Source organism: Cricetulus griseus, chromosome 3 (genome assembly GCF_003668045.3).
Source record: "Cricetulus griseus strain 17A/GY chromosome 3, alternate assembly CriGri-PICRH-1.0, whole genome shotgun sequence".
In the NCBI taxonomy this organism is placed as follows: Eukaryota; Metazoa; Chordata; class Mammalia; order Rodentia; family Cricetidae; genus Cricetulus; species Cricetulus griseus.
Genome location: NC_048596.1, coordinates 213,552,957 through 213,566,548, shown reverse-complemented (window position 1 = coordinate 213,566,548; position 13,592 = coordinate 213,552,957).

Sequence of the window (13,592 nt, the reverse complement as noted above, 5' to 3'; positions counted from 1 at the left end):
AATATCTTGGAACAGAACACTCACTGCATTGAGCAAGAACTATCCAGACTTGGACCTTCTAGATGGGTCCAGGAGATCAGAATAAGAGTCCAAAGATAGCAAATTCATCATTTGGGTTTTTTCTTTATTTTTCCCCTACATAATATCCCTATTGATTATTTTTGAATTTCATATAGTGCACCCTGATCATACTAGCTTCCTATTCCTCCCAGGTCCAACCTTGAGCCCTTGAACCCTCCCCCACCTCAAAAAAAAAAATAAGTACACCAAGTCCAATTTGTGTTGCCCACATAGTCACTGGAGCCTAGTCAAACTCCCAGTGGCCAGGCCCTTAAAGATAACTGAGTCCTTCCCCACCCCGACCAGAAGCCACCAATTGTGAAGCACTGCACTTCAGCATCTTTGTCACTATTTGTAAGGCTTCTCTTCAATAGCTTCCTATGTGGACTGTTTCTTTCCATTTTTTGTGGGGAGCGGGGGTGAGGCTGTCACAGAAGACTTTAGTTTCTCTCATTCTCAATGATGAGTCTGCAGTCATCAGCACCACTGAGAAACTTCCTTGCCCACAACAGCTGGTGGCAGCATGGATAATGGACTTCCACATGGTTTCCAGTGGCATCACGGACCACAGACATCCACATGTCCTCCGGCAGCATTAAATGATTGAGAATGCCCTGAGTCCAAAATCTGAACTAATCTGAATAGTTAATCAGAAAAACATTAAGAGCTTTTACAGCAACAGTCCATCTACCACATCCAAAGTGTCTGTCTTTAGAACATAGAGGAAACTACAACCTTAACCTGTTCAGATTCTCAATTTTAACTCTATCCTTGGAGCCTGATGACTTTAACCCCTTCCCAATCTTTCTGACAAATTCGTAATTGTCTGAAAGACTCAGACCCAAAGTGACTTGTCTCTGAGTTCTCCACTACTTTCTAATGTTTCCTCCTCCCTGTCCTCATTAGAACTAGTTCCTCCATATTGTCTCCTATACATTACTGATGATGGGCCTCTCTACATATCTTCTCTACCTAGCTGTGAGCACAGAGAGAGGAGCTGTCAGTCTTTCAACTCAGAATCATCAAAGTATAATGTGCTATCTGGCCTTTAAGTGACAAGCAAGGCTTATTAAAGACATGCATATATAACACTGTATGCAAGGCATGTTTGCACACAGGTAGCTGTGCCACTAAGAAGAAGAGAAAGTGATGTTCATCAGGACTGCAAAGAAAGGCATCTTACTGGTGACTCATTCCCGTTCTGAAATGAAATATAATGGATATCCACAGTGTCCTTCCTAGCATGTATGCCCCACAGAAGGAGGTTCTTTGTGTTGAAGTTTACTAGAATCCAAAGCCTAGCATGTTCTGCCTGGGAATCACTCTGGGATTCTCCCATACAGACTGGCAGGTAGACAACCTGGCCTTCCCTCTTGTAATTGACAAAAAAAATCTTATTTGATTCTCTGCTCCTACAGCCTTTAGCAGGGTATGAATCAAGCCAAGGAGTATCCAGTGTTAAGGCTATGTCACGCACAATTCTCCTGCCTGTTTTGACACCTACCCCTTTATAGCCTTCACATCCTTCTCCTAGTCCTCCTCAGCATTGTATTACTTTTATTTTTTGTCACAGTGTATAGCCTGATGCCTGGCACCCAACTTGTTGGATTTATAAGTGCTCTTTTGTTACTTTATCATTAATATTTCATCACCAGGCATCTTCTGAGAGAAGGAATGAGAGGTTCATTGCACACTTTGCTGAAGTACTTTTTGTTATGGTTATTGCTAATGTTTCCCATTTACAAGCCTTAATCAGTTGTATTTAATTGCTACATTAAAAGGACGGTTGAAATCAAAGGGAAAAGAAATTTTTAAATGCCATTGGAAAATGATTTAAAACCACCAAATTATCAAAACAATAATTATATACAAAGTGAATTTCACCATCACTATAAAACTACACAGACAAATGACAGACTGTGGTGCCATCAAGGCTGACATCATGATCCGAGATCTGCAGCTGTGATCCCCACACAGGCTCTTCTCCACCCAGCTGCCTCCACCGATGACCCAGATTCCTTCTAGAGTTATAGAAAAAGTTTTTTTTTTTTTAACTTTTTTATTTGAATTAGAAACAGGATTGTTTTACATGACAATCCCAGTTCCCTTCTCCCTCCCGTCCTCCCCTACCTCCACCCCCCAACTAAAACCCTACCTTTCTGCTCCCCCTGGATAGTGAGGCCTTCCATAGGGTGTCATCAGAGTCTATTGTATCCTTTGGGGTAGGGCCTAGGCCCACCCCTGTGTGTCTTGGCTCAGGGAGTATTCCTCTATGTGGAATGGGCTCCCAAAGTCCACACCTGTGCTAGGGATAAGTACTGAACTACTAGAGGAGGTCCCGTAGATTTCCAAGGTTTCCTCACAGAAACCCATGTTCCTGGGGTCTGGAAAAAGTTTTTTTTTTTAAGTGTATAAGACAAGATAACAGATTCATGCAGTTTGGGAAGAAAAATCAAAATCCCAGAGGTATCGTAAGAACTCAAATCTATATGTAGACAGAGAATGTATTACAGAGAGAGAGAGAGGCAGAGAGAGAGAGAGAGAGAGACAGAGACAGAGAGAGAGAGAGAGAGACAGAGAGAGTATGGCATGTCCTCCTTTGCCATAAACAGGAAGTTAAAAGGCATGGTTCAGTCCTAATTCAGTCATCCAGTGATCATAGTAATTTTGTTCATCTCTTTTTTTGTGTGCTTTTGTTGCTGTTTTTAAATTTTTGTGTGAGTGCCGGGAAATATGTGCATGTGAGTTCAAATGTACACAGAAGTCAAAAGAAGGCATCAGATTTCCTGGAGCTGGAGTTACAGTAACTATGAGCTATCTGATGTAGATGCTAGGAACTGAGGCTCTGTCCACTGGAAGAGCAGTGCTCACTCTTAATCACAGAGCCACTTCTCCAGCCCTTGTCCAAATCTCTTAACTCATGATATCTTCAGTGATCATAAAAAAGCCCACAAAGCACTAAAATTCAAGTCCTGTTGATAAGAGGTTCTAACTGTAAAGATGTATGCAGACTATCTTTTTCCCCCAGGGAATTTGAGGTCATTATGTGAATACAGAGCCACTCCCCCAAAATGAGGTGAGGACTCTGCCTGTGCTTTTAACACTAAGAGCATAATGAGCAGACCCTGAGCTCAGAATTACAAGAAAGATTCTAGTAAGATCCAAGTAACCTTCTGACTCATGTTCTCAGCTGTGAGCCAGTACATCATCCAGCTGACGTTTCATTCTGCTTTCTATCATGTTTATATTACCTTGGGTGATTTTGTGATTCCAAGGTCTTCTCTAAAGAAGTATACAAGATTTTCAGAGTGGCACATAGGAATTAATGTATGCTTACAGTTTTAGAAATAATATTGAGAGCACTGAAGACGTGTTTGGCATACAAGTGCATGGTACCATTAGTGTTTGTTTATTGAAGGGTTGGTAGACACTTGGAATTATTAATTTTCACTGTTTGCATGTTTTAAATTTTTATTCTGGTAAATGTTAAGATGTGGCAATTGAGTTTCCTTCAAATTAGTCTTTTATTAAAGTTTTGGTGCCTTTATGTACCAAGACATCATGTTCAGAGGCAGGATTTTAGAGGAGTGGATCATGAGGGCTTTCACTTCAGGGATGGATCTATCAGTAGGTAGGTCAAGGACTTCATAATTTGTTGGCATTACTGGCAGGTGGCAGAAACTAAGAGGTGGGACCTAACAGATGAAAGAGGTGACTGGGATATGCCCTAGAGTGATATACCCTGTCTCTGATACCTTAAATTCTGCATCCTGACTGTCATGAGCTCTCTGTGTTTCTGTTGAACCCAAACACCTTGTATAAATGTAATCATATGGTATCCCTCATCTTGTGACTGTCTTGTGTCACTTAGCAGAACATTTTCTCGATTCATCTTTGTCATAGACTATATCAGGATGTTTTTGCATTTCAAAACTGAGTATCATTTCAGTGTGTGCATATGCTGTATTTTGCATATCAGTTCATCTTTTGATGGATGAGGGATGCTTCTATATTTTAATTATTGTGAATACTGCTGTTGTAATGTGAGCATAGAAATATTTCCTTGGAGGTCTACTTTTAATGTTTTAATTAAAATAAAATTACTCTCCCTCCAAACCCTCCTCTGAACCCTCAACCCTACTCAAATTCATGGACCCTTTTTAATTATTATTGTTATACACACCCAAGAATATACATATAAATATATAAATAAAACTTTATGAGTCCATTTTGCTTGTATGTATATGACTTCAGGGCTGACTTCTTGATACTAGATAACAAATTAGGGGTTCATCTCTGGGGATGATTAATTCTCCCTCTCCCATAAGTCCTTAGTCAACTAGAATTCTTTGTCTAGGAGTGGGGGCCCAATAAGAATTCCTCCTTCTGTGTTAGCATATCTATTGATAGTGTTATGGTTCAGATCTTGTTTAGACAGTCATATTGTTGAGGCATCATAAATGTAGCTTCCTTGTCAGTTCTAGGAGATACATTTCATAGAAGATATCCTGATCCTCTGGCTCTTATAAACTTTCCTCCCTCTCTTCTACAAGTTTACCGAGCCTTATATGCAGGGATTATGTTATATATTTATCCTGTGGAGCTGGGAAGTGCATGATTAGTTCACTGCATTTTGACCAGTGATGGTTTTCTGTAATAGTCTCCCTCTTCAGCAAAGAGACATTTCATTGATAAAGGATGAGAGATACTCTTATCTATGGTATAAGAATACATATTTAGAATGAAGTTAGGGGTTATGCTGGTCTGGTAAAATGGCAATAGTAGGTTCTCTCTTAAGCTCCATGACCTCACTAGCGGAAGAGTTGTCTAGGTTTCCCACAACAGGCATGATTTCCCTCCTTTTCAGTGATTAAGTCCAATTAGATAGCTGTTGGTTACTACCAAGATACGATTGCCACTATTGTAGTTTTAGGTGTATATTGTCATGCTGTTTTTTGTTGCAGTTCATAGGTATCACAGCTAAGTAGGATTATTAATTTCTTTCTTTCTTTGGCAGCTTACATGGCATCTTCCAGTGCTATGAACACCAGTCCTCAGGAAGGAGACTTTCATGTCAGACTCAGCTTGACTCCTTTGAGTCCTGTGTCTGAAGTATGTGATGCTTTCAGAAATAGAGACTTACTTTTAACTCCTGGGAGGCAACCAAGACTACCACATGTATCTCCTGATATATGAAGAGAAGTAACCCAGACCCAGAAGACAAGCATTGCATTTTCTCTCTCATTTGTGGTTTACTAGCTCCAAATTTTCAAATGTGAGTCTAGACACTAGAGTAACCCTAAGAAGCCAGAAAAGTAAAAAAAAGGGTCGGGGTAGAGTGAGGGAGGAGGGAGTGCAAGAGCAGTAAATAGCAGGATACAGATACTATGGGGAAGCAGTGTCTTTAACTAAGATGGAGGAATGGAGGTGAATACATAAGGAAGGGGAGGAAGAAGGAACAAATAATGCCAAGGCTATTTGGAAGGAATCATATTGGTTTTTATTCAGATTGTTTTATATATACCTAAAATTACATGTAGTACATATAAATGTATACACACACACACACACACACACACACACACACACACACACACATACACACACACATCTTAAATGAAGTCACACCACTTGGGCTGACAGAGTCATAGACTATCTAACAAAAGCTCATCTTCAGATGTGGGAAGTCCTTTCAAGTTGTTTTTCTAGGGATGGTATTTTGAGGAATCACTATCTGTAATTTGCAGTTCACAGACACAGCATAAGCATTTCAACTTCTTCAGGTCCTTGACGACACTTTTAAATTAAAATATCACAGCAGTCATCCCATTGACTGTGTGGAGGTATCTCATTCTAGTTTTCATTGGCATTTCCACAGTGATTAGTCATGCCAAGCATCTTTATATCTTGTTAGCCCTTTGTGTAGAGAAGTATCTATTCAAATCCTTTATCCACTTCTGAATCTGGTTACAGGGTTTTTATTGGTATAAAAAGTACCCTCTTATCTTTTATGGATTCTAATTCCTAACAGATAAATGTAGTTCACAGTATTTTCTCCCTGGAGGAGGTGGTCCTGGGCTTCTTAAGAAAGATAATTTTGCATGAAACTTCATGTGCCAACAAGCAGAGTTCCTCCATGGTTTCTGCTAGACTTGGCTGTGAGTTCTTTGTTCAGACATAATACTATATGAAATAGCAAGAAGGCCTGCCTTCAAATTCCTGATTGACTTCAAGTCCTGATTTTCTTCAATGATGGACTGTAATCTATAAGCTGAAATAAACCCATTCCAGTCTGGGTGTTTGTCATAATAATAGGACGAAACTAGAACACCCCTTCTATGCCAACTAGTTCAGTCAGTCCATAAGGTTCTCATACCATTCAAATAGGTAGAAGGTGAAACTAATAAAGAGTTTATGACTTCTAGCACTAAAGCAACATGGGTTAGAAAAGCTCAGGGATGGATGAAACAGGAGAAGATTAGCTGTGGGAAGTGGACAGGGACTGAGTTATACCAGCCACAGTAGCACTTCTGTATTGGTCCCCAAAGATTCTTTATAATCTTTTGCTAGCCATATGAAGAATAATAATATATAATATTAACAGTAAAACAGGTAACAGCATAAGGGGAGGGGAAGAATATGAGTCAAATGGTCACAGTAGCAACAACACATCTCCGTATAGATATTTCTGTTGAGACAGTTTACCAATTGATTAAAAAAAAAAAACTTCACTTGCAAAGATGATCTAATCTCAACTTTAGCCATTAAATATTAAATGGTGATTTCAAAGGTTAACTGGAAAGGCATTAATAACACTTTCTTATGACTATATAGCAATGTCAGATAAGATAAATACTATAGTCTCTAGAATAGAAAGTTCTTTTCCTTGCTTCCTATTCATTTTCTTCCCTTTGCCACACAAAGCATATGAAACACAGAAATCAAAGCCCTCACTAACTGTGCTACCTAATATTTGTTGTTGTCAAAATTCCAGTTACTCAATAATTTTGATATTTTTCAAATTACCCAAGTAATGGAGAATTTAAAGTTGGTGTATTAATCTTGGCTCCCTAAAGGAACAGAATTTATAAAACGAACACACACACACACACACACACACACACACACACACACACACACACACACACAAATTAGAAGATTTATTAGAGTGGCTTGCAGGCTATGGTCCAAGAATCCAGTAGTTGTTCAGTCCGTGAGGCTGTATGTCTCATCTGGTCTTCAGTATATGCCAGAATCTTGAAGAAGTAGACTCTAATTCTGGTGAAAGAATGTACTTGCCAGCAAGAGTGAGAGCAAGCAGGCAAAGAGTAAGCTTCTCTTTTTGATGTCCTTTTATAGGCTGCCAGCAGAAAGTGTGACTGAGATTAAAAAAGGGTCTTCCTACCAAACAAGATATGGATTAAAGCAGGTCTTTCCACTTCAAATGATTGTATTAAGAAAATAACCCCTCACAGGTGTTTTAGTTAAGTCCAGATGTAGTCAAGTTAAAAGGCAAGAATAGCTATCACAAGTCACCCCCACCCCATGTCAGCTGGACATACAACCATATCTCCTTATGTCATGTTTAATTACCAAATGAAAACAATAACCGCATCATAATTAGACCAAGCAGAATATAACTCTCCCTTTTACAACCACAGATACATTACAAATTTTAGAATAGGTGTCAATGTCCCTTAAAGGACTACCTTAGTTAGAGTTACTGTTGTTGTGATGAAATACTGACCAAAAGCAAATTGGGGAGGAAGGGTTTTTTTTGAGGGGGGCCATGGCTTACACATCCACATCATAGTTCATCATTAAAGGAAGTCAGGACAGGAACATAAACAGGGCAGGAACCTGTAGGCAGGAGTTGATGCAGAGGCCATGGAGGCTTGCTCAGCATGCTTTCTTATAAAACCAGAAACAGCAGCTTAGGGATGGCACCACCAACAATGAGCTTGGACCTCCTCCATCAATTACTAACTAAGAAAATGCCCTACAGACTTGTCTATAGCCCATTGTTATTGAAGCATTTTCTTATTTGAGGTTCCCTCCTCTCAGATGACTTAGGCTGTGTCAAAATGAAATAAAACTACCCAGTACAGGGACATTCTTTAAGTATCTCAAACTTAAATGTGAAAACCACTGATAAATTCTCTTAATTTATATTATATTATGTGATAAAGAAACAGAGAAAAGAAAACACAATTATCTATACAAACACATTCTTAACAAAATATGACAGAAACACTCATGTCAATTATAATCCTCATATCTGCAGTTGGTCACATAGCCTTAGCTGATGTCTTTAGTTGGGTTTTTATTGCTGTGAAGAGACACAATGACCACCACAACTCTTATAAAGAAAACTTTAATTGGGGTGACTCACTCACAGTTTCAGAGGTTCAGTCCATTATCATCATGTTGAGGAGCATGGTGGTGTGCAGACAGAAGTGGCTAGTTCTTGGCTTGCAGAGAACAGAAAGTCAACTGAGACACTGTACAGTATCCAGAGCATAGGAAATCTCAAAGCCCACTCCCACAGTGACATCCTTCCTCTAACAAGGCTGTACCTACTAAACAAAGCCACACCTCCTAATATTGCCACTCCCTAGGAGATTACAGGGGCCACTTACATTCAAATGACCACAGCTGGTATTTATAACTACCTTCCTCTACCATCCATTATGCATTTGTGACATTCTCAGCAAGCACCACTGCATGTCTTGGCTCTTCCTTGAGGAGTGACCCATACGATCATTCCTGAAGGATCTGTACCCTCTGTCATCATGCTTGGATTAGGTTATTGTAGTTCCTCATTGACTTTAATCACAGGACACAATAGCATCAAGAGATGCCCTAAAGAATCTCATGTACTCCAGATATAATCTTTTTTATTGGAGAAGCAATCCAATTTCCCCTTGGTAATATGGATCAATTACCTTTCATAATGCTGTTATTCCTTTCTTAGCCTATTGGCTTAAGAGCATCAGAAGCCCAATGTGGCCAAGTGGAAGCCTAAGCTTCCAGTTCAGTAAACTATTTGTTGTGTCTCCTGTTAAGGAGTGCTCCCCATTCTAGAACCCAGGCTGCTGCCAGATAATTAGCACTGTAACTGTGTCTTCAAAAGACCATTCTATCTTTCTATCAGGCCTGCTGCTTCAAGATAGTGGAGAACATGGCAAGATCAGTGGATTCCACAATTGTGGCCACTGTCATATTCTCTGGCTTTAATGTGAACTCTTTGGTCAGAAGTGATACTATGTAGAATACCATGACAGTGAATATGACATTGTATAAGTTCACAGATGGTGGTGTTGGCAGAAGCAAATCTATAACCAGAATTAATGTCTACTTCAGTAAGGACAAAGAGTTATCCTTTCCATAAAGAAATTGCTCCAGTATAGGTAGCCTGCTACCAGATCACTGTCTGGTCACCCCTGGGAATGGTGGCACATCTGATGCTCATTGTTAATGTCTAATGTTGGCATAGCTGTCACTCAGCAGCAGCTGTAGCCAGGACAGCCTTGATGAGTGCTGATTCATATTGTCAGGCCATGGAGAAGCCCCATCTTAATAAACCAGGTCCTAGTCTTCTCTTCCTCAGTCAACTGATCGTATCACACACCCCATGAGGCTATATGTGCATGATTGGCAGCAGATGGCATTGTAATGGGAGCATGATTGGCAGCAGATGGCATTGTAATGGGAGCAGAAACCATAGGCATTTGAGTAACCTCTTCATGTAACTTGCTTGTTCCCTGAAGACCTGCTCATGAAGATATATATATATATATATATATATATATATATATATATATATATATTCTTCCATTTGACAATGGGTTGCTGTTGTGAATGTCCTACTTAATGACTTTGTGGGTCAGGTTTCAGCCAAACTCATGATGGGTAGCTTGGGTCACATGGTAACTTGATGGCCCATTATCAATGTTCAGTTTCTGCTAAGACCAATTCTTCAGGTGAGATTAATTAAACCTTCAAGAGTCTGAGGGCTCAATGTTCTAAGCTTCAATAGAGTCCTCCCACATATCCCCATCTTATAACCAGGCTTAAGTTTGATTTTCACAACTTGAGCTCTGTGGGTGCTGAAAAGAAGGTTCTCTTCCAGGACACACTTAGAAAACTTTAGACAATGTATTTGCACCTAGAACTGGTCAATTATTTAGTTCATTGTTATCCTTCACCATATTCTGAGATGTCAAAAGTTGGTTAATTTTATCATATATCCCATTATTTTCCTTTGTCAATTTGTCAGAGATACTAAGAGCAACCAACCAGCATCATCATTTTCCTTATTTTTCCACAAATTGTCAAAAGTCTTATATACAGGATCACCAAATCTGTTGTCTCTCACAATTGGTAAATCAAGATAATCAAATGTATTTGTCTTATTAAAAAGTAGCCTCTAGGCTGGCCTGGAACTCATGATCCTCCTGTTTCCACCTCCTTCAGCAAATCCTACCAGCTTGCACCCTGGTGGTGAGGGTGAGAAAGCAGGAAGCTGAGAGCATACTAATTTTTAGGCTGCTATTACAATACACTCACTTTCTCCAAGGACTTTCTCATCTTTGGTGGCCAGTGTAGCAACATTTCAATATTCCTGTTGAGGTGGTGGTAGTCAACTCTTATGTCCTCCCCTGCACTCACTAAACTTCACCTACAAGAAAGCCGGTGATAAAAATTGAGCCTAGTTAGTTTTCAGGGATCTTTTGGGGGAGGACATAATCGTTTTATTTGCATTACTGAGTCAATCTAGACCCTCAGGAATCTCCTGGTTTCCTCGGGGTGAGTTGGATACAGCAATATCTCCCATATATCTACTGACTTGATTTCTAGGAGCTTGCTAAAATGAACACCCCTCCCAAGTATTTGAGAACTCAGTGGAGTGGGAGGACTGACGGAATTAATCATGACACTAGACAGAGAGCACCAGTCACCTTTTATAACCACCAACACTAATGCTGCACATAAAAGATATGTTTCCTCTTCAGTTTGAGGTAGCCCTTTAACATGACCTCATAAATGAGTATGTTATTATGCCAGGGCCCTTTCTTTTCTTCTACCAATGCTTCTTTCTTCTATACCTTGGTAGAATTCCTCAAGTGCTCAGGAACTGTCAAGGGATATACTTAAGAAGAGAAGAAGCATTATTGTCACCAGGGTTATGACATGGATCTCCACCTCTGTTAGACCCTAAAGATTGTTTCCACAGAGTTTTACCTGTGCCGATTGAGAAAGATTGTCTCCTGATACCAATTACCCAATTATTAGAGTTTCTGCAATGAATGCTGGAACTTAGTGGTTACTATTCATAAAGTGTTCCTGAACTACTTCTCCACTTCCCTAAGCTGTACCTTTTAATTTGGCAAAAGCAAGTGAAATTTAAATATTAGCATAAGATAGAATTTTGATGCACAGTCCTCCAGAAACTATTACTTTGATATAAGTCATTAATTTGTGCATGAAACATAGTGGTGCTTTGGGTGATATTTTGGGAAGTTTACATTAGATAAGCTGGCTGGCTGCTGCACAGCAGGTACAATAGGAAAGCCCAAGGGCAGAGCACTATAGCAGTTTATTTCTTACTCAGATGATCTCTGTTCCTGATGAGCAGGTGGTACCAACTAAAGGTAGCTATTCATCCCAGCACTGGTTTCTTGTACCTCATAGCTTTGTGAGTTTTTGAGACAAATTTTCCACTAATGCTACAAATGGGTAGAAGATGTAAAGTGTTGCACACGTTTGCAGGTCAATTTTGGCAGTGGCTCACACTTATAATCTGACCAAAATTTAGTCACGTGCAAGAGTGCTGAGACAGTGTGATCATTCGGAAGAGGATAGGCTTCTGTTCATCATTGGCTCATCTTTTCTGCTTTTGTTTTCTCTGTTCCTTTACAAATTGTCTTTTCTTTTTAGACCTCTGGATGTAAAGCTTGCCAGTGGAGCTCAATGTGGGAACTTTAAGAAAGAATATGAAAATATGCATCCCATCGTGTTTTATTAATTTTAAATCATAACTATGCATTTTAAAAGGTGCAATTTAAATGTTCGTAAATATTAGTAGTACCTGGGTCCTATGCAAGGGAAACCAATGTTCTTAACCTCTGACCCATCTCTCCAGCCCCAAGGGGCTGTCAATCAAACCAGTAGTTCTGCTGCCAGCTTGCTTCAGGGATCCTCCATCTCTGCCTTCTGAGTACTAGAATTGTGAGCCAACTACTACACCCATTGGGCATTTGCCTGCATTCTGGGGTTCTAAACTCCTGTCCTCACATTTGTTCAGCATATGCTTTTTCCACCAAGTCATATTTCTAGCCTTTAACCACCATTTAAATAGAATGAATATGATTATGATTGGTTTGGTATTTATAAAAGACAATTCCAGATAGTGAGGTGACTAGAAGCTGTTATCCTTGACCACCGTCTGAATAGCCAGGAACAGGCTTAAGTTTATAGAAATAGCAGGGGAAGGGAGGAGAGAACATGGACTTGTGGTATATTTAAGAAGTAGGATGGGGGAGTGCTTTCTTAACAGATTCATAGGTAGATGTGTTAAACTTATTATCATTATGACAAACACATGAGACACACAGTTTACAGGATGAAAGATTTATTTCAGCTAATGCTGTAAGAGATTCCAGTCCATGGTTGACTGGATAAATTGTTTATAGACCTGTAATAGGCAGAACCTGGTGAATATAGTGAAACTACGGGAAACATGAAAACTCACTTCATAGAAAGTAAGGGATGGATGGAGTGGGGAAAGGACATAAGGGGAAGGAGAGGGAGGGAAGAGATTCAAAGGCATCCCTCAGTGATGCTCATCCTCCAACCAGGCCCCACCTTCTAATAACTCATTCAGCTACAAAGTCATCAGTGGACTAACCTGTTGATGAAATTAGCACCATTTTAATATAACCTCTCAATAGATATAAAAACCAAGTCTTTAGCACATACACCCTTTGGGGAGGCCTGCATTGTCAACCCATAACAATGCATTAATATGTAGAATAACAGCTTTGAAAATGAGGAGTTAGAAAACCAGGGTTCATCAGAAGACTTCAGAAGGAAAGGTTATATTACATTATTGATACTATTGATGCAGACTGGAAAGTACAGAGTGGCTTTGGAGAGAGATTATGTGTTTACTTTATGGTACCCTGGGCTGAAGGTGTCGCTAAGACATCCAGGTGCAGGTACACAGCAGAGCTTGGAAAAGAAATCAGAGGTGTACCCCAGCCATCCAACATATCCCAAGTTCACAAACTACACATGTGCTGTAGCATGTGAATGTTGATAACATTTCACACAAGATAAATGACTAACCTTGTTTTCTTTCAGCTGCTGTGATAAGCACCACGACTGAAAGCAACTTTGGGGTGGGGGAAAGGGATTATTTGGCTTACACTTCTAGGCTACAATCCATCACTGAGGGAAAGCAAGGCAGGAACTGAATGAAGTAGAAGGCATGGGAGAATGCTGCATACTGGCTAGTTCACTGCTTTGCT